We start from the raw sequence: 24,427 nt of genomic DNA on the forward strand, positions 1-24,427 counted from the left end.
CAGCACTCAGGATCCTTGTGTAGAGAAGTCCCATTTCTGATTTTGAGACAGCATAGAATAGGAGTATGATCTTTTCTTATGAACCTCACAGTCATCCTGAACATGGAAAGAACTATCAGCTTCTGCTTTTGAACCCTAACTGGGGAAGGTGCTTGAAGCTGGCACTGGCCATGGACCACATCCCTACATCCTGTGCACATGCTTCATCTGCAGCATGATGTGAAGTCCACTATAAGATGACTTACACAGAGGCTTACATGCTCTCCTCAACGCAGGTGGCTAAGTTGTTTGTCTGAAAAGGACAGTGACCCACCTTGCTTTGTACAGGGATCTGCTCAGCAAACCAGGTTTGAAGACTCACAAACCGTAACCAAATGGAAAATGGCATTTTTGCTTCTAAAAGAAAACCAAGTGTTTGCTGAGAGGGCACAAAGATTCCCATCTAACATTCTACCTCCTTCCATCAGTAGCACAGTAAAATCCTGGTTTTTTGGAGGCAAAATGATTTCTCAAGGAGGGCATCTCAGTGGCAAAGAACTTGTTACTTCCAAAGATCAGAACCAGAGTTGCCTTTAGTCACCAGACCTCACATAAATCCTTCTCCTGCAGAGCTATCTACTTGGGTGATGCATTTTGTTTAAAACAGTGATACTGAGAGAGCTTTGCAAACTCCTTCACCTCTTGGAGAGCTTTAATAATGAAATGTGAAGCTTCCCAGTGTCACATCATGTAAGTTCTTCACCAGTTCATTGGATATCACAGTGTAAAACCGCTACCAAGATTTCTTTGATGGCTGTCTTCAGTCTGCCTTACTGCCACTATGACAAAACTTACACAGGAGAAGTTACCTGTTACAGCCCCTTCTTTTTTTTTTTATGTTTAAAGCAGGTTTGGGGGAAAATGAAGGCAACTTGGCATTCATCACTTCCAAGACACAACACAGGAAAGCACTTGTCAGTGATATGCATTAGCCTCTAAGTGCAAGCCCAAGAGCTTTCCTTGAAGCAGGACCAGGATTCCTTTTGTGAGTACTCATACATAAATGATGTTCCATTAAACCCCTGTCTGTTAATTTGGCATAATATTAGCTTGAACCTTCCTGTTTCCTGATGGCAGAGATGCTGCAGAATGACCTTCAGCCCCGATGGCAGGAGCTGCCAATGTGCTGGAAAGGTTCATGGAAGGCAAAGTCAACATGCATGATGAGATCTGGCTCTAAATGATCCTGTTATAAAGTTTTCATGTGTTTCTGAGAGGAAATGAAGTTACAAACAAAAAGTAAATGCTTTGTTTTGAGCAAATATGTTGATTATTCTCATGAAGAAAGCCAGCGCCATCCGACTAGGTGGGCCTGGGAAATGACACCACACTGTTCTGTGGAGACTGCTAATTAGTTACCAGGTTTGGTCTGGAAACATCTCTCATGGTGGCCTACCTCTTCTCTCTGGGCAGATAAACTGTGACGAAATGTGTGACATAACATCTCATAATAAACCCCAGGCTTCTGGGTCTTTTAGCAAGCCACCTAGGATGGAAGTATTTTGGATTTTAGTCTCCAAATTTCCCCCACTTCCAAAAGGGTTGAGGGGTCAGATCTCTGTCACAAGAGATCCAGCCGCTGTGTGTGGTTTGTTTGGTGGGTTCGGGACTGCCAGACCCACCCATGTTACCAATGATAGACTGTTGGTTACAGACAGATAATATTTACAAGACTAAAAAAGTGAAAATGAAAGTTTCAGAGCCTCCTCCAAGTCTGAAGATTGTCAAAACTAGGGCTTTGGTTCAGTTCCAGTATTTTATTTAAGCTGCTAAGGAGGTCTTTTTAATTATTATTTTCTTTAAAAATGGGACCTGAGACTGAACATTTCCAAAGTTCAAAACTGAAGCTTTTTAATTTCTACTGGAAGTGATGCTGCTCCCATGAGCAGGCTGGGAGCAGACATGCAGCATGTCACCACGGAAGCCAATACATCAATGCTAGCAGAAGATCCTTCTGCACAGTAAATGTAGTAAAAAACAGATAAAATGACTGAGAGTACCTGTGACACAAAGATGAGACATTCAAGGTCGTATTATTCCGTAGGCAGACAGACATGCAGTGCACACAATTATTTCCCATTTATTCCAGAATCAATGAGAACAGAATCAGACTCCAAAGTAATTGTTTGAGAACTGTTAGTGAACTTGCCCTATAAGTCTCTGTAAAGCCACCTTTGACAAGCTACCCATCATGCATACAGTATTAATTTTAAAGAGATAAATAATGCAGAGCAAAGAAAAAAAACAAAACAAAATATTTCATGCAGTCAACCCACAACTTGCCACAGTTACTTACTGGGTGGGTATTTTGGGGTCATTTTATGGTTTTTTTTAACAGTTTTAAACACAGTCCTGCTTAATTCATTAGCTTGGTCTCCAGAGGATAACTGGAGGTTTTTACAAGCCTAACAAACACTCCACTATTACATTATTCTAACCCAAGCTATAATAGTAGGAATCTGTGATAGTTTGACAGCTGCTACACATACAGAGCTGGGGCTTGGAATTTTTTAATTTTCCTCCTTTCCCCCCCCTCTTTGGTGAGGGCTGAGGGTAGGCAGTCACAGGCAATCCTGGAACATGCTGATTTGTTCCGTGGGTGTCTCTTTTCCTCCAGCTTTTCAGATGTGTTTTTCAGCATCCACTCAAAACCTGATCAAAACAATCCCGTAGAGTAAAAGGTGCAGGCAGAGACTTCCTGACACTTCTCAGGAATTGCTATCCCTGGGAATTCTCATGCCCCACCACCCACCCTGAGTAACCTTCATAACAAAACAGGGCTGAATGCCTTCAGAAATGATCTAGGCCAGAGCAAATGTTGCTCATGTTTTATCACCCAGGAAACTCAGAAACTTTCCAGGAATGAAGTTATGGGAGCTGGGCAAGGCAGGGAGCTCTAATGTACTGCCTCTGGCAGACAACAAGGCTTCAGTGTCAAAGCAACAACGCCAAGGGCAGAGAGAGCCGAGAAGAAAGCTGCCCTGAGAACCTGCAGGACACTGGTTACAAACAGGTGGCTGAATGCTGAAGAAAGAGACACAGAGAGAACAAGCAGCAAGACACAGGCATGAATGGGATATATTTTACAGCCTGGCATGAGGAATTTAAGGAATTAAGACGGTCCTTTTTTGTTTCCCAGCTTAGCAGAAATGTTCAGGCTTTAATTATCACTCATCTTGTTGATGGAACATAAATCCCCAAGAATCCCCTTCTGGGGCACTCTACAGTCTTTGACTTACCTGACACCCAGAAAGAATTTGAGTTTGTGCCTGACATTGCTGTCAGCAAATGAGAGAAACTGGTTTTAGAGGTTTTAGCTTCCTTTGTTGATGTCGGCTTGCAGAGTTTGAGGACATGAGGCATACTGGCATTAAACTAAAAAGCCCAGTGTGCTTTTGCCCTAAATTCCAGGGTGCTACTCTGTGACAGGAGTGCCACCTCTCTCTTCCTTCAGCACATGGTCCCTCAATCCAAGGCTTGATCCTGCGAGGCTGTGAGTGCTGTCCCCGCACGAGCACAGGGGTAATCCACGTCACTGCAGTGCACCTACTCACATTCTCAAAGCTGATCATGATCTCAAAAGCTTTGCTGGATCAAACCAGAATATTTGGCAGTGCACAGGATTGAGTCACTTGGGAACTGCTTATTTTGGTAAGCCTTCCTATCTGCTGATCACCTTCATGGCAGCACTGCCTGTGAAACGCATTGCTGGAGTGGTTTGCCTGCACTCTGCATTGCAGTCTAGACTCCCAATTGAAGGCAGCCTGCCCTTTTGCGTGAGCAACCCAGTGAACATCCCCTGTAAGTGACAAAGGCAATGAAATGATGAGTGGAGCAATCTTCAAACTCTGGGACAGATCAGAGTCAGACTGAAGTGTAAATCATGCATTTTGGGCTTGCCTTTAACTGCATACTTGTGAGTAAAGTGAGTAAGGAAAACCTCATGGTCTCCAGGCTTTGAGCAGCTCACTAAAATTAGGGGGTCTGAGCCCAAGGTGAGTATTAACATCTTCAAGTCTCTTGAGCCCAGGTTTCAAAGAAAATCTCCCTCTAATTCACCTTCATTTCTGTTAGAGTCCAAACAGGTTTAAAAACAGTCAGGTGAAAGACCTGCAGGCAGTTAAAGCCCCTGTTGTTTGCCAGTTTGACTTTAATCCCCCAGCCATGCAGAATGTGTTTTGCCCTTTGCTCTGAGCTCTCACTATTCTAACCACATTTCATGGGCTGTATTCTGCCCCATTTGCTCAGCCTGTTTCCTCCACTGGGGTGGCAGGAATGCAGCTGAGAATAAACCTATCAGCTAGAGAGAAACCTCCTTTTTACATCTCTAAGGCTTGCTGTAGTTTATGCAAAAGATTTAAAGCAACTCATTCCGTTGTTCCTGTGCCCTCTGGCAATCCACATTCAATGCAGGAGCTGGGTTTTATAGCATAAACCAAGCAGGTTTCTAAATAATTGAGCTGACAAACTGGTTGGAAAGGTTGTGCTTCCAATCTAGCAAAGAGGCAAGCTGGTCCCCCAACCTCAGGAACAAATCCTGCCCTCGCTCTAAGGGAACAGACATCACTAACACCCCCTGGACCTACCAATGTGTCTGGTGATAAAGGCAAGTAATCCATAGGATGTCTCTTAGAGATTAGGCCCTGAGACATCAGGAATCCTGCTTGGATTAACCTTGAAACACACAGGCTAGCAGTCAAGTAATTGCCTTTTAGGGGTTTTTTGAGGCATGGGCATAAGATGTGTGGACAATTCCCAAGGATCCTCTTTCCAGCCTCTACCCCATCCCTCTCTATTGCTCCAGAAGAAGGGACTAGCAGGTGTTGTTATCTGCTTAAGGAGAAGGAGGAATCACTAGAACCAGTGGCAGAACTCGGGAACAGGGAAGGGCTCCACGGCTGCACACCATCACAGTGAAATTCTCCTGAAGGCAATCAGTGAATGCTTCTCCTGGATTACTCTTACAAACTTTACTCATTCCTGTTTTACAGAAGCACAGCCATGAAGCATTTCCATCCACCATGAATGAAGAGTGCTTTGTTCAGCCAGCAAGCAATCCCAGCAGCTATTATACTGCACTCATCATTTCCCAGGAGGGAAGCTGAAATGGCAGCGAACTGAAAAATAAAAATCTTCTCACAAGGTGAATTTTATCCTTGTTGAATCCATCTTTGAACACTAGCTCTAACAGCAAATGTGAGTAAGGAATCTGAAATGTGACAGCATGAACTCAGAGCTGGCATAATACACTACAGTCATTTTCATTAAAAAGATAAGATCATTCGGAGTTCTTAGGCAGCTTATTGTAACTATGAACCCTTATTCATTCTTTAAAGAAGCCATTTGTTACAAACTCTCCTAATTCTCCACACACAGAGGGGTAAGTCAGATGAAAGATGTCTGCTCATGACAGAAAATATTTTAATGGCTTTGAAATTAAATTAAGATCTTCTTTATGTACACCTTAACTATCAAAAAATGCTTAAGTCTTTTCTTTTAGAAAAGGTAAAGCACAAACCCAGTGCCACCCTGGAGATGACTTGCAAGGCTGAGATAATCTCTGCGTATGTTTGTGAATTAGTTCTTTGGAAATGACATGGAAAGTACAATCATCACAAAAATAGTCAAACATCACATTTGCTTCTTATCATGAAACAGAAACAAGAAGAGTCTTACAGGTGGGTGGAAAGCACTCGCTAAGCTCATCTGTTTCACAAGTCTCTTGAGCAGCTCCATACTGTAGTGGCCTCTTCCAAAGCAGCTCCCAGCGCAGCCACTTGGTGCTTCTCAAACACAAACAGTTCACACCAAATGCACCTAATAAAATAAATATAGTTCAGCCAACTAACTCCAGGCTGTAACTTCACAGGCAATACATTTCTGTCCCATATGAATGTGGCCTGCTGGGTCAGCCCTGAAGGCTGCAGAGCTGCAATGGTATGAGGAGAACCTGATACCACAGGGAGCACCTGATACCACAAGGTGTATGAGGGGATTTCTGCTGCCTGAAGGCCTGACTCTGCCTTTTGCTCTGCTTTTATGGCAGCAAGCGCTGTTGGTTCCTAACCCAGAAGCAGAGCTCTTATCAGGTACAACCATGTAGGTAACGACTAGCAATGATTAGAAGCCAGTATCCTGAGTCAGAGGCCAGTGCTGTATCCAGCACATCTCACTGCCCACAGCTCACATGCATGTCTGGTTATCTGAAAAGTGCTTTGTCTTAATCCCCTCATTTCAGCCACTTCTTTTCAACAAAGCATTGCAGGGCTAGACCTGATCCAAAGTATCCACTAGGTAGGAACCAGTCACGAAGTTGACTAAGCCATTTATAAAACAAAGATATAGGATATCACAAAGGAGTTGCTTCACCTGACCATCTGCTAAGACAGAAATTCAGGATCAGTCATGAACGTCAAGCAAAGCTGACACTGCTGGACTTTTCTGCCTTGCCTGGACAGCACATTACCTCCCCAGGCTGTCCATTCCTCAGAGGCTCAGACAAAACTGGAAGGAGAACAAAGCAACTTTCACCCCATAGCATGTTGTGGGTCAGAAGGTCGTAAGAGAGATCAAATTAACCTTGCAACTGCTGCTAAAAAGCTCAGGGCCCTGGAAAATACTCCTGTGCACATCTCCCAGAGCATAGTCAGTGCTGGAAAAAACAGGGGTGAGTGTGAGCAACACTTGGCACTTCAGGCCTGCAAGCTTCTACTTGCATGAGTAATCCTTACTGTCTGATTATTCCCACTGCAGTCATAAGAGCAGCCCATGTACACCTGCAGAAGGAGAACAGGGCCTTAGCACTGGCAACTGCTGAGACAGACATGCTGGTATTTTCACAGCCTCTTTGTCCATTGTGACTTTTCCACATTTGCCAGTCCATCCCTTTGGTTTAGCTTTCTTTTCCTCTAGTTGTTTGTCCTTCTCAGTGAGGCAAAAGCCCTTGGGAAGAACTGCTGGTGGTTTCCTGGTGGCCCCCACACATTGCAGGCTGGATGTGCTGTGTAGGAATGCCCTTGTTTGGCGTTGAATCACAGGGGATGAAAAGACAAAGAAACACCATTAGGAGAGGCTGGGAGAAATAAGTGTATTAGGGGAAAACCTGTTTACAAGAGCTGTTCCAACTCAGTGTTACACATCCATTAGCTGCTCAGGCTGTCCTGTCCTGTTCACAGCAACTCACAGGGTCACTCCAGCACTTACTCCTTAAACTTGCTGCCTCCTTAAACAGTACATGTGGGTGAAGAGGCCCTTGCTTCGCTACTTCCATCAACATACAAATCTTACCTGCAACCTGCTTTTAGTGATTAGCTCTGCTTTATCTGTGTAAACCATGTTACAAACAAAATACCCCAAAAGTCACATGGACAATTTGCAGAGCAAAACCAAACTCTGTGCTGTTCCTCACATCTCCTTTCCCAGCACAGTTCCCTTAAACAAGCGTGCAAAATAAACCTGCTTACTTCTGGTTTACTCTGAAGCAATGCCTGCACCCACACCCACCCATTCCTACGCCATGAGCTGTAAAATGGTTTCCAGCCCTGTGGCTTATGATTTATCTTCAACTTCAAACAAACAAAGGTAGATGTAAGGGAAGGTACAAAGCTGCATTTCCCTAGCTTCACCCCTGTGGCAAAGCTGCTTTACCTCCTATGCCTTGTAGTGTGTTCTTAATTTCTGGTGAATCCCAGAGAGAGCTGAAGCACTGCAGAATGACAGAATCATAGATTCATAGATGCAGAATCCTCAGGGGTCGGGAAATGCCAGAATTATAAGTTTAAAAGTGATTTTCAGCAGAGATCCTGAGTAATGGCTGAGTAACTTTCAGCCACTATCCCTGCCATCCCAGTAGGCTGAAAGTCTGCTAGGATGGCAAGGAGCAGACTGCAGTGTAAGCTTCACTTGGTAAATCCTATAGCTTGTAACACTTATGGAGAGCTACAGGTACCTGGGGTGCTCTATTACTCATAATTTCAGAGATGGCGGAAGTGCAAGCGAAGTTTGTAGTGCTCATCCCAAATGGGCCCAAATGGGCCCAGTGGCATACCTTTGCATTGCTAAGCTGGCTGTGCATTGTTTCTTTGCTTCTAGCCAGCACCTGCACAAAACAAAACACCAAGTTGCACAAAATTGTGCAAGAGGAACCAGTTACCCATCATTATAGCAACTCAACAGGAGTCCGAAATTGTACACCTACTAATCAGACTTTATACAACGTAACTACAGGCCCTTATTTTAATGTACTATATGAGGAAAGAGGTATGTATCTTTTTGGTATATAACCAAAAAGATGGTTAATTATTCTTTCCTTAAGCTTCCAAGGGAATTAGAGCTGGGTAAACAGTGAAAAATAACACTAGCTGCCTGACTCCTATATTTAAATGATGTTAAGTGCAGACAATTTGTATTTTTCTTTGCCCGTAAACCTTCACCTGAAGGCTTGCTGTCTCTGCAGAGCACAAAATAAGCCCCTGTACTAAGACTGCACACAGGTCTTACGGAAGGGCTCAATTTCAGACACACCAAAAAGCCTCCTATCCTCCATGGTGCAGAACTGAACTGCAAAAAGACAATAGATGCTTTCCCCACTCACTTGGGCTATGCTTAACCTTCAAAGTCTATCCGGACTTTGGTCCTATCCACAGGAGTAGTGCTAGACAGAGATCCAACCCTTGAAAACCTTTTCCAAAGGGACTGCTCTCTGCAAGGCCACTTCCTGACATCTTATTACACACCTAACTAGTAATCCAGGAAGCAAAATAGGACAAAGTCATGGTCCCCATGTCTCTCCAAGAAGCTGAAGAAGTGGCACACAAAGATCTAAGAGGGTGTGTCCTACTTCACAGCCAAAGCTGAGCTCCTGGGACGCGCACCACAGACAACACTTCTGGCTGTATCTGCTCTGCCAACTGTCCCTGGAAACTAGTTATGGTCTGGAAAAGGTTAGTCCAGAGTATCCATCAAGATCTCTTTAAAAATATATAATTTTAGGAAGTATCAGCATCTGCTTCGATGTTGTTAAAGAATGGGGGCAAGGGATACATTCACTGAGTGCATTTGTTTGCTCTGAAATAATTTATTTGGCTTTGGCAGGGTTTGTTTTTTTCAATGTACCTCCTTAAAACAGTTCAGGGAATGGTACTTATTCTGCACATGACTCTATCTGCTTCCTGATGAACTGGTACCTCACTTCAGTTTGTACTTATGTGTAATAAATATTCAGAGCTGAAGTTGCTGGTATGGAGGGATATGGTCAATCACTGCCTCCATTCAAGGCCTGGAGCAACATTACTCACTCTTGTCCTTAATGATATCACAGAGCTTGCACCTTAAAAGACTTCTTATCAGCATCAGAAAAAAGAAATGCCTAGGAGGTTCCAAAAACTCATGTCTGAAGGCTTAACAGGTTGATTTATGAGTCTGGGTCTCTTCCACCGTGGCTCAAAATAAATGTTTAGTTATGATTTTATTAAGGGCTGGCTGATCATTTCCTGCTTTGTCTGCTTTACTAGAAGGAGCAGCCTCTGATCCTCTTCCAGAAGTACAGCCTCTCTGACAGGAATAATTTGAAATTCAAATTCCAATAGCACTAATTCATCATTAAGCCCAAACACCTTTTTGTTAGATCATTTTAAAAAGGCCTGTGCCAGGAAAAGAAGGTAAGAGTTAAACAACACGGAATGAAAGCACTTAGATCGCTAAAGTACTGTGCTTGCAGCACAGCAAAGTCAAGGGAAAGGTCAGTTCTTACCTGACTTTAGCAGCCAACCTGGCAATCTCCAGGAAGGACAAGGCAAGGGGGACAAATGCCTTGTTATGAATCAACTAGATGCTTTAGACATTTTGAGGGCACTAACCTGTTGTACTAGATGGCAGACCTGAGATGTGTAATCGAAGCCTAAAGCAATCCAAATCTAACATAATCCAAGGAGTTTTGGTTTGGATATGCTGGATGCACATGTGGGTCTTTGGGGGACACCTGAAGTTGACTTTTAAGAAGTACAGAAATGTCCCTGGAAATTGTTATGCTTAGTGCTTATCATAAAGAGAGAGATGACCAGGCCAACATGTAGCCTCTAAAAAACAGAAACAAAATTAAGCAAGTATTCCTTTAGGAATCACTGGAAAAGCTGCATCTCCCAACCAATTCAGGAATAAGAATCACAGCTGAAGTGATGCCAATAGAGCATATACAGTACAAAAAGGTGAATAAACTGAAGGACGAAAGACTGCAGATAGAAGAGATGTGGAAAAGGCACAAGAAAAGGTACAGAGCAGGCTGGTATGGATATTGTTAACCTTTCCACAGAAAAATCCTACAACTAAAATGAAAAAAAAACACCTCTTTTTCTCTGATGGCCAAGTTTCTGAGAAACAGAACTTGCTGATGCAAGATGATATTACAAAAAAAATCCTAAAAAATGCAAGACTGAAACAAGAATCAGTCTCCAGGGTGTACGATTGGCCAGGTTCATTCATATGTTGCTAAAATACTATTAACCTTCAAAATGTTTTGTATTTTAGATGGTCTCTGTTATGCAAATTCAGTTAAGACATTTTTCAGGGCCAGGCCCAGCCTGAGATTGTTTAAGATTAACTAGTTGCTGTGTTGGGAAGAAATAAAACCAATAAGACACTTGGGAAAGGAGGTACTGTTATCTGAAGGTGTCCCATGATAACATCCAAGCTATTGCAAAACCTGCTATTCACCACCTGGGCTCTTCTACAGAGATAAGTGCAAATGGAGAACATGCCTTAAGGTGCCACTACCTGGGGTGAGCACACAGGGGGCCTGTGACAAGTGTTAGTGTGGCTGGTGCTCTGGAGAGCTGATCGTATAGCAAAGTTTGTCTTGTTCCGTGTGGTTAAAGTTATTAAGGTGAAAAAGATCTCTAACCAATGACACCGTATTGCCACCAACAGCCACTGCAGTATCTGACATAGACTGACAGCTTGAGGAGCAATGACATATTCCTTCAGCTCCCCTCCAGACAACGAAGAGATGGTACCTAGGATCACACTTTATGTATTTGCTAGTAACAGGCAAGGAACTGTGCCATTTCCTGAGGCTAGGCTCACCTCTTTAGTGAAATAATTCCATGAACAAATCTGCCCACACACAGAAAAGTGGCACCATAAAAAGAGAAGATTTACTCTAAGCCTACATCAACCTCAAATGAGATGAGATTTCCAGAGACACAGTTTTGTGAACTACCTACCTTGTGGCTTGCTCTCTGTCCCAAGTTGCTCTCACTCATATTTGCATATATGCACCATGTTATTTTCCCTCTAGCCCAAATGCATCTCCTTTGCAGGAGACAAACTGCTAGGGCAGAACCCGTAGTGCTTCTTTCCCACAGGGTCCTATGGATGCTTACAGGAAAATATCATAAAGAATGCAATCACACTAAGGAGGAGGCTTAAAGATGCTACTGTGCAACTCCTGTGCCCCTGAAATGTGAACAGACATTTCCTTGAGCAGGTTTTGCCAGCCAGAACTGCTCACTCAGCCTGCAGAAGTCTGCAGGGCCAAATGATGGAAGGGGCTTTCCCCCTCTTTGAAAAATTTGGACTTCCAAAACTGTCCTATTAAGGAAATACCATAAAAGTTAGAAAGCTGCAGAGGGGGGGTGAGTAGCTGTTTGCATCTTTTCATGGTATCATGCCTGCGTGTAAGTGAGAGACAAAAGGGAAATCTGTAAGTCCACAACATAAGGATGAGACAATTTCTTTGCTAAGTCCAGAGGAGAAAAAAAAAAAAAGGTAGGGACCCATGACTGCTGAGTGTTCAGAGTGCTGATGAACAAAGTACACCCTTCCAAAACAGGTTCAAAATGCAATTCCTGCTGAAATGTCAATCTTTCTCCACATGGATAGCAGCTGCTTTTGCAGCACGTTCTCTCTAATGTTTCCTTCTCCTATGGCATGTGGGTGACTCCAAGCGTGGTTCACTAACCCACGTTGAGACAGTGGCATTTATTCACCAACATGTTGTCTGATCCTGCCTAGGAGATGCCTATATGCACAGATAAAGACACTGCACATAATATTCATGAATATCCACACTTCATCCGTGGATAAAGACCACTCCACACCACTAAGCTTACAGCAGGTGAGCTGTACAGCTACAGACATAGCTGTATTTGTATTAGTTCTTTCAGAAACTCTCAAGAAGAATCCAGGCTATCATATGTTATAGTGATGGGTTTGAGCCCACAGCAACTTCACCTGGGTTTTGATGCTCTCAGGGGACAGCTGCAAAGATGAGAAAAGATTTTATGAGCTCCAGGACCCTCACCAACACACTGCTCACTGCAGGATGCTAAAGAGTATGGTGCTCTCTCACACTTCATCCTATGAGACATGGAATCACAGGCAATCTTCAAAAGCAGGCATTTGAGAAAACATTTTCAACTAAAGAGCACAAATGAATAAGCTCACACATCAAGTGGAGTCCCAGCATCAAGATCAAGCCCCCACATTACTTGTCTGCTGTGTTTCAAGGCTCATATTCTACGCTGGAAGTCTTTCTAATGCATGGAGCTGTTAAAATGGCATCATATACCTGTAAGCAAGCTTATCATTCCAGTTCCCAACATTTATTAAAAATGTTAGGCCAAAGAACTAGACCAACAGTGAGACAGAGTGAACTAACAGGTTTGGAGACTAAAGCTCACTCTGGCTCACAGCAGCAATCTAATATTCTTGGAATTCCCACAATCCCCTCAAATCTCAAATCATCCTTCACACTTTGGAAAAGCCAAGTTTTCATTTGGACTTCCCTGGCTGCAACTGAAAGCGTGACATCATGCAGCTCTCCCCAAGGTGCTCCAGAGGAACTGGAAAAGCAGCAAAGAAATGGCAACATGAAATCAAAAGATGAGAATTATTCACACTAAAACATCTCCCTCCCGTTGTCACCCCCAACGTCCTGCTCCAGCAAAGCAGATTCAAAAACTGCACTGGAAACAAAGCCCTTCTTTTGTTTTCTAAAGACTAGAAGTCTTTTTATATTTAAATGAAAATCTGTCAAACTAATTCAGTGAATATGTAATGCTCTCATTTTGTACTCATTAGAGAACATCGTAATGGCCATAAATTCCTCCGACAGAGTGTGTATGTGTGAACATAAATGTCTGGTAACGTCTCATAAACTTCAGGCTGGACTACGTTCTTTGTCTTTAGGTTAGACCTTGTAAGACAAACAAAAGCCCCAGTATTGCTTAAATTAGATGCAAAGTGCTATGTCACAGCAATATTATAAGCATGGTTCTTGTGCACACAAACGAGGGGACTTGAGTGATGATTCCCACCATGAACTTTGTGTCGGTCTGTAATGCCATCATTGTCTGAGATGATGTACAATTTTCTGCTTGAAGATCTATGGGCAATACAGCTGTTGCCGTGGATTGCTCTGAATATTCTGTCAGTATAACTTCAACAGGATGTGACATTCTCAGCATTTTTTTGCTTTTTGATATTGAGAGATAAAAGGAAGAAAAAGAAACCAAATATGGACAAGCAGCACTGAAATAAATGCCTATGTATTTTGTCTCATTTATGATTCACATTCTTTTTCACTTGCTTGTCTGTAGCAAAGAAACTTTCCTCATGTACTGCTGATGGATAACCTTTGAAATAAAACTGGGTTGGAATTAAAACTGATCACAGTCAGAATTAAACACATGCAGGGGAAAACAAATCAGCATCAAAGACCATCTCATGCTACATATTGAGGCTTTGGCAGAAAATATTCAGGATCATTAAGGATTCTAGAGACCTGCTGTGCTATAGGTACAGCAACAACAGTAGATGAATTTTATAGAGGGAAATGGACTCCTGGGCAGAAATACAGGCAGAGGATATAGACAGATCATCTTCTCATCCTAAGCTTGAGGTACAGTGTCTGTGTTTAACTACAGATGGTGGGTGAATCCTTGGATGGAACCAGGCTGCTAGAAAAAGACTAACGCAGACCTGGTGATCATCATTGCCCCCAGCATCTCCAGCTGGATCAGCTAGGAAAGACTTGGAAGTTCTGACCAGCCTTCATGTGGAATCACCATGACCTTTCCTGTCACAAGGGTTTTGTCCAGCTAGGTGTGTTAAAGGTGCTGTTTTCTGAGCCTCCTCTTCCAGTCACTGGCTGAAGCAAAAACTCCAACTGGGTGAATCAGTAGGATAGTTAAGTATTACATGATACCTTATGAAGCCAGGAATTGGGAAACATTTCTCAAGAGGTCAGATGCAAGGAATAGGCAACTTCCACAGCCTCTTCCTTGAACCACTCAGCAGCTGTTCCTAGAACTAAGCAGATCAGAAACTTTCAATTTTCTCAAGGTTTAATAACTTTTGTGGTCAATTCCTTGTGGTGTGAAGAAAGACAAGCTGACAGTGAGTTAGAACTCCCCCTTCAGCAGGGCCTTCAGTAGACAGTTACTCTTTTGCAGACATTTCTCCTCTCCATTCTCAAAACTTCAGTACTTTTCAGGGTAGAAGACTGCAATGACACAATGCCAAAGGAAATGATGCATTTTTATTCTCTCTCACATACACACACACATGCATCCCATTCCAAAGAAGGTATTATAACACAATGATACATGTTGCTGTACTATTATGAAAAGATGGATTTCTGATGGAGCAGCCTCTCCCAAAACTGAGATGGAGGAGTGTTCTCTTGATCCTGTGGGCTGGATTTTCAGGGGTAACATGGCACCAAGAGATCTTTACAGGTAACGTGGCACAGGAGCAAGGGATCTTTACAGGAAGGAAAAACCTCTGCCCTTGCATTATGCTGAGGCATCATGCTCCAACTGCGTAAAAGCATAAATAGGCTCCCAAAATCACATGAGCAGGCTAAAAGCCATTGACTTGTCACAATTAGTACATGCAGAATCTTGTCTAACAGGCTTTGAACCATGAGAGGTAGAAACTTGAAAAGCAGACAGCTTCACAAATCTCCTGGGTCAGAAGCTGCGGCTTTGAAGGAAGAACTGTACATCACATAAATGGCAAGTGCACCCTGCCTCAGTAAAGAACCTAGTCTGCATTTCTGTTTTTATTTTAAAATGTTCTTCAGAATGGTGCAAAGCAGAAAACCCTGTAATAAACACTGAAGAGAAAATGAGATTGAATCTTAATAGTGTCCAGTCACCAACAACCTTCCTTTACTGATCCCACTGCCCAAAAATAAACCAACCCAACCTCATTTCTTTTCATTACATTTGGGGGAGTGTGGGAGCATCTATGCATGGATGAGGGATCTTTATTCTACATTATGACCACTTTCAAGTAGAGAATACAGCAAACCAAAGATACCAAAGAAAGGTAGAACTTGATGCTAAGGTACAGTTAAATTAAGTAAGATGTTCTGTCTACTCAGTGCAGCTCGTAACATCCTTCATAGCTTGCTCTTGTTCTTTGTTTTTTCCACCTAGGCCAGATATATTGACAACCTCATGCCTGTAGCTCAAGCGGGCAACTAACAGTCCATGGTCCCCAGCTGCTAAAAAAGAGTTCCTGGGGAGGAAGAAGAAACTAAGGATGGAGGCACTGTTGTGGAACCCATAAAAATACCCACTCACTGAAGAAATAAGCATGACTGAAGACACCAAGTGCTTGATTTTAAGTGTTGTTTTCTACACCTTACTCCCTTAGTTCTTCTGCAGGTCATTTACTGGAAGGGAAGGATGTAAGAGCGTGGTTATGACCGAGTAAGCTTTTGATTAAAGTTAAAGCCCAAATCTCTTGTTGCAAAAGCATTACCATTTTCCCTGAATGATATCAAAAGTAAAAGAAAAACATATGAGGAGGTGAAAGGCTAATGGCTCCTGAAAATGGTTCGGTGGTGATAGGCCTGCGATTATTTCTTTGAACAATGTTTCTCTCATTAAAAGCAGGTAGGTATCAGATTTTAATGACTTGTTTTTTCCCATCTCGGTAAGACAAGAAAGACTTTACTCCCCTGTTCTCCATAGCCATCCTGTAGAAGAAATGCTTTACCTGCCTTCTTATCAGGGTTAAATGATACCTGCACTTGAAAGCAGAATTTTTACCCTTTTCCACAAGCTTAGGCAAATACACCTAGTTCTCAGAGAGCTGACAGAAAGGCAAATCACCTACTGCAAACTGACAGCTGTCAAGGGAGGGATAATAAATACCTGAAATAGGGAAAGTTTCATCCCCCCCATGTACCTATCAGCTTTCAATGAAATTCTACCTTCCTTCCTGTGATCAAGCCACTAGAGCTGTGTGCATAGCTTGAAACAGCCTTTCGTGCTGGTGAGGGGATGTCTCTGCTGTTTTTCATTCCCTCTCCTCTTGCAAGACATCTCTTTGCAAAGGGCATGAAACATCTGAGGGATTTGTTTCAGTTCAGCAGCTCCCCAACTCCTTCTTCTCTATGGGGGCTTCTCTGAAGATTTTGGTATTTATCTGTTAGGCACAGAAATACTGAACAAATCGATATACTGTTTGGAAAAAAAAGAGACCTAACTTCCAATTCTCTTGAAACTCTCACATGAAATTACAACATCTAATTCCTTGTATTAAAGGAATTAAAACACTTGCTTGAAAAAATCCACTTTGCTGAGTCACAGCTAGAGGTTGAGCAATTTGCAGGAATGAGGCCACAGTCACTTGACAGCAGGAAAAAAGGGTAAGGTGTGGGGAGAACAGAAATCTGCATTTCAGGAGTGAATTTCCAGGGGAAGGGAAGGAGTAAAACCATTCACGCAGACAGACAGACACAGCCAGCAAGGTCCTACCCCTGCTGCCTGAATAAAGGCTCTTTCAGCACTAACTCTTCCCAGCAGCACACCAGCTATACACTGATGTCTTTAGGAGACAGAGTTCTTCTGTGGCAAGATCTTCCCTGGCACTAAAGTTTGCATCACACCAGTAATGCTGGGCTGTCTATAGCTGCTGAGAATTTGGTCCCACCACTTCCCTATATATCAAAGCCCCTTAGCTAGAAGAGAAGTGCTACGGGGCCTGAGGAATGTAACAGGCACAACAAATCAATGCATTTGGGTTATCTACAGCAGTTAACCTTGGCTTCTGTAATAACAAGGCAGAAATGGTCTCTCTTTTACCAAGGACAATGGGGTGGCTCCACATCCACTGTAGACTTTACTGAGTGTACCTCAGTACAGATACATATCCGCTACTAATTTGAATAGAACGAGATTTTAGCAATTCACAATACATTACACACCTCAGCTTATGTTCCTAGAATGCCACAGCTCCAAAAGGAAAACCAAATACAAGCTGAGCTCTAAAAGGCCCTTTTATCCTTTAGCATGCATCACTCTGAGGCAGGAATCTGAGCCCCTTTCCTACTTATTCATGAGTATGCGTATGCAGAAGCAGGGAAGAGGACAAGGAAGAATTTCTTTACGGAGAAAAAAAAAAAGCAGCAGCCCCATTCCTGAGGCTTTGTTGCTATGGGCCTGCGGGGTTCACAACAGATGGCAGGAGAGCCAACCCTGCGCCTGGCTCTGAAGCTGTCCACTCAAGCATACCATTCGCATTCCCCACATACCTCCGGCCCCTCACTTTGGCACAGGCTGGCTGTTCCCGTCAACACCCCACAGACCTCATCCTGTAACAGCCCCCTACGGACTGATCCAGACCAGAGCTGAGCGTTGTCTTTCTCCCTGGATGGAGCAGGTAGCAGCCTTCAGGATCACGGCTTGAGGTGAGGAAGGCTAGCCTGAGGCAGATCCGTCCTCTTTGCTGCAGAGGACATTGTCACATCCAAACCACTTGAGGGGAGGACAGTTCAGAGCCAAGGTCACTGCCAGAAAGGTTTCACTGTCTAACGAGTATTATTAACAGCTAAAAAGTGTGAGAGAAAGTGTGCAGAGGGAAAACAACATAAAGATGGAGTAAGAGAAATACCAGGTGGGGAAAAGCATGATTTAAGCAGCTGAGGTGCTTAAATATCCAGGTGTATAGAAAAGACACCAGAAGCACTAGCAACAGGCTCCAGGTACAGCATTCTGCCTTGGTGCTCCACCTATTCTATCACAGAACACGATTACATGGAAGAGCCCCCCAGATATACAAACCCCTGCTGAGAAGTGCCCATTGCTGTGGAGTTCATGTTCTCGGCCTTCCTCTCTGTGCGCTGAAAATTCCTGCCTGAGAGGCATAGTACTTCCCAGCTCCCTGAGCACAGCCAGGCTAAAGAAAAGTCAACCCACCATCACTCCTGCACGCACTTTTGACACTTCAGTCCTACTGTTCTGGTCTCCTAAACCCAAACAACAGACGTGTTACTTCAGATTCTGAAGGAATTTGAATGTGATTTGCCTGTTGCTTGCTGATCCCACATAAGAGGGCTCTTTGGAGCTCATTTGCATTTGGTTGCTGGAGTCACTGGTTTGTTCATCTTTTTTTGTGGGGGGAGACGACTTACAACAAGGATGGAGACAAAGCAGCAGATGCTGCAGGCTAACGACGATGAAGAGCAGTGCTGGATGTGTGTAGCTGGCCGCTTGCATTCCTGAATCTTTGCAAATAAGGATTTCCAATCTTCCTGAGGATCACAATAGTCACTAAGGTTGGCAGGAGGAGTTGTTTGAGAAGCATCTAATTGACTTGCAGCAATGGACATCTGATTCAAAGCAATAGTGGTTCCCAGAAACCCCTTTATTAAATCTGAATAATGATCTCCCCAGAGCACGTGAATGTTTCTTGAGTCATTGTTAAGAAAAGGAGTCAAGCTGCAGGGCCGCTCTGAGACAGCCTGGGAAATGGCCTTGCTGCTCCGTAGCAGGTTCAACCAAAATCTTTCACCACTCTCCTTTACAGATCTGACTTGCCTGACCATCCTAACTTTGTCCATCCAAAGCTAAAGTTATTTTCTGGTTCGTTTTCCTTCTGATGCAGACAAGGAGCAAGCATTAAGTTTGAGAAAAACAGTGTGACTTCTGCTAAAAGTCAGTTTGTGCCACTGCATGTGCAGTCTTTTCTGTGCAGGCATGCAGGAAATTTTCCTCCCTCTCACACATACAATGGTTTAGATTTGGTATTTATGAGCTTAAGATAGAAATAAAGGAGGAATGAAGTTTCCAGGTGGCTCTTTCTTTCTTTAATCTTTCTTATGTATGTTTCTCTTTTACACCCCTAACACCCTTCCCCCCCCCCCCCCTTTTCTATCAGTCTTTAATCAAATTCCTGCTGTTACTTTTATTGAACAAAGGAGATGCTGGCATAGCCCTGGAGTGCCTGTGCACATGGGCTGCCCTATAACAGCCAAGTTGCTACCATTTATTGTTAAATGGTCACCGCATGCTGTCATTTCTAAAAAGAAGAAAGAGATGTCCAGGATTTGGCAACTGACATAAATGTTAATATCTGGTATTTCTTCAGCCACTTGGGTTTCTATGAGGTATTGCCTTTAACCCTTTGAAGGCTTCAGAAAGACTTGTCTTCAAGAGATTATAAAACATACCAGAGAAAACAGTAACATCACTTAGATGATTTTTCAGTTCACTCAAAGGAGGCAATCATGAAATCTCTTTAATTCAGGCATCTCTTCAAATTTCAGATACTGTATACACACACTGAATACTACAGAGCACTGAACCACTCTGCTCAAACTGTTTCCAGGAACAGGGAAGACATATATGTCTGGCTTATATACAACCTGATATGAAGACCACAGGAGATTTCAAATCACTCAAGCAGGTAGTGGACTAGGACCCAAGTTAATCCCTTGTCTGTACATGGCTGTCCACACTATACTGACTGTCCACATTTATAGCTGAATGCTTTGCTGCAGTACTGCCTGCCTGCAGTCCCCCTGTCAGGAGAGAGTCACATCCTTCACAGAGCTCCCTGCAGCCTCACAATGCATGTACAAGGGTCCTCCAGTGAAGGGCAAGAGTTTCCATACATCTCTGCATGCTGGGAACATGCCCACCCATGCAGGCATCAGGCCATGCCTCAGGGTGATGGGATCTGTTCTGTAAAACAGTGTCTTCCCATGTCCTGTGGATCTGTCAGCTCCACTGCCTCAGGAATATCCAGGGCTGCTAATATGCTGACTAGTTTTTCTCTTGATGGCAGGTACTTTAGGAAAAGTGGGCTCCTAAGAGAGGGCAGGAAAATCCACACCCTCACCATGCACAGGTCCTGGTCAGATGGGATAGCTGGCTTGTGAGCAGCCAGTGGGGTGCTCCAAGAACTGAATCTAAGAGCGTATGAACAGTCTTTCCCTGACCAAATGCATCTTTGAATTTTGTTTTATAGAGCTGGGTCAGGCAAGGCAAAAGGAGTAAATTTAGGGGCCATTTAAAGTGACTGGGAATTTGCTGCTAAAAACAGTTCTAGTTGTATTGTCAAAATAATAGAATCATAGAATCCCAGACTGGTTTGGGTTGGAAGGGCCTTAAAGCTCATCTAGTTCCTACCCCCAGCCATGGGCAGGAACACCTTCCACTAGAACGGGTTGCTCCAAGCCCCATCCAACCTGTCCTTGAACACTTCCAGGGATGGGGCAGCCACAGCTTCTCCGAACAACCTGTGCCAGGGCCTCATTACCCTCACAGGGAAGAACTTCCTAAAATCTCATCTCAGTCTCCTCTCTGTCAGTTTAAAGCTATTCCCCCTTGTCCTGTCACTACAGGCCCTTGGTCAAAAGTTCCTCTCCAGCTTTTTTGTTGGCCCCTTTAGGCACTGGAAGCTACTTTAAGGTCTCCCCCGGAGCCTTCAGAATCTCCCTGGTCTTCAAATACTGGAATGAGTACATATTGTGGAAGACAATGTGCTGCACCCACAAGTTGTGGCTGCATCTCTACTTCAGAGCAGGCTGTTCCAAGTTGCTTTTCTTCAGCAGATAATCTACAGCCAAAAACTACTCCATTTGACAGAGGGACACAGACCCCCATATTCCACTAGCACCACTTCAACATGCTTTCACCCATACTGCCAACTTTCACTGAACAACTGGATAACCACACTGTAGAAAAAACACAATTTCAGCCCAAGCATGCAGCTAAAGGTTTGGCTGATATCCACAAAAAACAAACAAACAAACAAACAAACCAACAAACCTGAAGTTAAAGATCTCCTAATAGCAATGAAGCAGGTAATGAGTTTAAAGATCATCTAATGGGTTTACTGAAGGAGTTAATGTCTCAGGAAATAAACAAAATCAAAGTTCAACGAACTTAACTTTATGAGTCATAACCAATCTAAAAGGGTGTATAGGCGTGCAGAATATACAACAGGTCTTTGGTGAATGTAAATTTGTACAGGCCCATACTGGAGCAATACTGATTACCATCTCCTAGAATCAACCTCTTTCACATTCTCTTTCTGCTACCTGCAATGTTCCTGTATTAATCAAACAAGAATATACCCCAGACTGTATCGCTAGCCCTTCTCTATTAAACATTGACGCAAAGCGCTTGACTGGTTTGACACCCACTTTAAACAATTCTCAACATATAAAGAGTGAAGGCCAAAAAGAGTGCCTTGAGCAGAGTCTCTTCCAGACTGTAAAACTAAAAATCACCTGCCACATCAGTGTGTATTTTGAGTCAGTCCCTCTGCTTATGAGACTCAGTGTCCCAAGTCCATTATTAGCACCCTTTGAGGGAGGGAATGGCCTTAAACATGCTGTACAGCTTAGAAGCTCTCCAAAGTCCACCACTCCGGTAAGCTTCCGGCACTTTTCTAGCCTAAAGCCCAAGAGATTTCCTTACACCGCTCAACAGCTGCACAGTGCCAGAGCCCAAGCGCTGGCTCCCTGTGTGCTGTGTTTTCTTCCAATAGCAGCTGAACGCCAGCCACAGCACTGCCTGAACACTCACTGGCTCTGAAGTTTATGATGCTCATGATGTTCAGGACCAACAGGGTCCTTCAGACTCCTGTCTTCCTTCTCCTAGGGAGAGATCTTTCTCCCTGCCACGAGATCCTGCTGCCTCCACAGGCACAAAGCCCTGCCCGGCTTGCTTTGCTGTAGCTGCTGAGAGGCTGCTTACCTTCAGAGGCACCAGGCCAAGGCTCAGGTATTCCCATCCTTGGGCCGGAGGCAGCCTGCCATTTGGTGAGCGCAGTCCTTGGAGGAGGGAATGGCACTACTGCCCTGGGAAGTGGAGAATCAAGAGCATAGCAAATGAGGTAACAAGTTGCAGATACAGGTGCTGCGCACAGAGGCACCTCAGAACTAATCCCACAGTAAAAAGCAGGAGGTTTGCTCAGCAGAGGCAGCTCAGATTACTGCCCTCCTACCAAGCAGTCGTCAGCAGCCCTGACAGACAGGAGCAGAGACCGTGAGGAAAGGGGAAATTTGCTGAGTGAAAGTGCCAGTCAGCTCTGCCCTGACTCCCTGTAGACTGGGGGTTGACCTCCTCTTACAATTAACACTGGGCTTTGGAGGGAGAGAGAGGAAAAGAAACTATATTCAATAAGGAATTGTTTTCCACCAGCCAGGAATTACAGTGTTTGTCTCAAAATTCACCACTCCAATTTCATTTGGAAATTGTAATTGGAAGTAAGGGTGGGGGATAAAAACCTTCTGCCAACTGTCAGCTCTGTGGGTAACACTGTCTCTTCTCCTGCGCCAAAGAACCCAGCCTGAGCTCCAGCAGTATGAGGAGGCTGAGGACACATGGCTCTCTGAAGTCCATGGAAACAGCACAGAAAAGTAGGTGGCCCTCAACACACTGGCCCCATCCTGATACAGAGGGTGTCAGCCTGGTGCAATCAGGGAAGTTCAGTTACTCTCTACCCAGCCAAGCTGTCTTGGCATCCAAGAGAATGCTGAAAACATATATTAAATATATGTTACATAGATTAATATGTTTTCTGTATGGGGAGCAAATTGTTTCATTTCAGGCCAGGAGTAATGCCACATAAAAACATCTATCAACAGAAGGAGCCAACGCCAGTGCCCCAAGCCAAGCACAGAAGACTAAGAGGTAGCTCTGAGCTGAGTTAACTGGCTCTTTTCACCATCTGAAAGATGTATTTTTAAACCAATACTTCAGATTTTAATTAGCAGAGTCACTTTTTAATAGGAAAAAAGAAGTTATGGTGTACTTTTGCAGGTATAACCCACATTAAAATGTTTTATATGCAGATACTGAAAACCAACCCTGTCTCCCTTCCAACATCAAAGTCAAAGCAGGCAGAATGCTGAAGAAATGTGTACTGGAAAAGAAAATAATTCCATTTTACAGAGCTATTGGCATAGCCAGGGTTCATTGATCAGGTGCATACAGGTGAATACTCTGCAGTTATGTGAGGGAGTTAGGCTGCCCTTTGCTAAACCATGAACATTTATGCATATAAAAGGCCATTTGAAGCCGTTTGTGTAGTTTCCACTCTTCATTATTCTTTTGACTGAAATATTCCATTTATCCAGCCACAAGGGAGAAGCAGTTCCAAGGGATCTGTATGACCCACACAAGTCCATTCATGAAAAAATGGAAAGTAGTTACAGTGACCACTACACCCTAGCATTTGTTTTACTGAAGGAAATCCTTGCAAACTCAATTCATATCACAGAATCACAGAATGGTTTGGATTAGAAGGAACCTTAAAGTTCACTAGTTCCAACCCCCTGCTGCAGGCAGGGACACCTTCCGCTACACCAGGTAATATCAGTAGGATTACATTAAAGCTCATTAGCCTTTCCTGACACCACCTCCCTCCCAGAGGAAACTTTGGATCAAGCAAGAAAAGCATGGAAAGGCTTTTGAGAAATTTGCTTATATTCCTGGATAACTAGTGTAGCTGAGCAAAATAAACATATAACCCAGCTACTACACAACAAATGTCTCATAAATTATTATTTATAATCAGCTCTTGAATTTAAAGCCTGCATTTAAAATACCTGTAAAGTCCAGGTATTTGCCCTATTGACAAAATGTCAGCCTAGAGACAATCACAGGTAGAGAAGTGAGGCACAGATCAGTCAGAGAACACATGCTTGTTTTTTCAAATCTTCATACTATCGTGATCTGTTCCAACTCCAAATTAAATCCTCAGGAAATTCCAAAAGCAGGAGGTTCATACCCTAAGAAGCAGTTCGTACAGCACTGGCAGAGATTTCCCAGCTTTCCCAGTGTCACTTTCTAACAAATCAAACCCCAGCTTGATTATTGCCTGAAGAAGGCAAACTAATCCAAATTCACTTGGTGAAGGCAGCAGCTAATGCAGAGTGGCAGTGGCCAAAAATCACTGTTTCTAACGCAGCTTCAGGTGAGGGGTCAGTCTCTAATGTCCCATATAGGATAACACAGTTTAGAGGCTGTTATTTTTGTTTTTCCATGGCATTTTTGTGCTTTCCCCATCAGTGGCCTAAATCTTTTTGTCAAAAACTGTATCTAGATCTTCTTCATGTTTACTATCCACTGTGGGAAATTCC

At 43.5% G+C, this 24,427-nt stretch overlaps 1 protein-coding gene across 5 annotated transcripts in view; it reads right to left on the reverse strand.

Annotated features, from left to right (window-relative positions):
* The window catches only part of SHROOM3 (shroom family member 3), a 143,829-nt gene that overhangs the window by 65,348 nt on the left and 54,054 nt on the right, over positions 1–24,427 (reverse strand). Inside the window, exons 1-2 of one of the 5 annotated variants that reach the window (XM_057429943.1) lie at positions 22,038–22,291; positions 5,716–5,856 (exon numbers count right to left, since the gene is read on the reverse strand). The exons of 3 other annotated variants lie outside the window; for them this stretch is intronic. The gene's annotated coding sequence lies outside the window, so the exon portion shown is untranslated. Of the gene's footprint in view, positions 1–5,715; positions 5,857–22,037; positions 22,292–24,427 lie in introns of those variants that run through there. One more of the 5 variants, XM_057429945.1, reaches the window with a different exon arrangement.

The sequence above is a fragment of the Pezoporus wallicus genome, unplaced genomic scaffold (assembly GCF_028554395.1).
Source record: "Pezoporus wallicus isolate ANWC-B61680 ecotype Strahan unplaced genomic scaffold, APGP_CSIRO_Pwel_v1 contig_7351, whole genome shotgun sequence".
NCBI classification, from domain to species: domain Eukaryota; kingdom Metazoa; phylum Chordata; class Aves; order Psittaciformes; family Psittacidae; genus Pezoporus; species Pezoporus wallicus.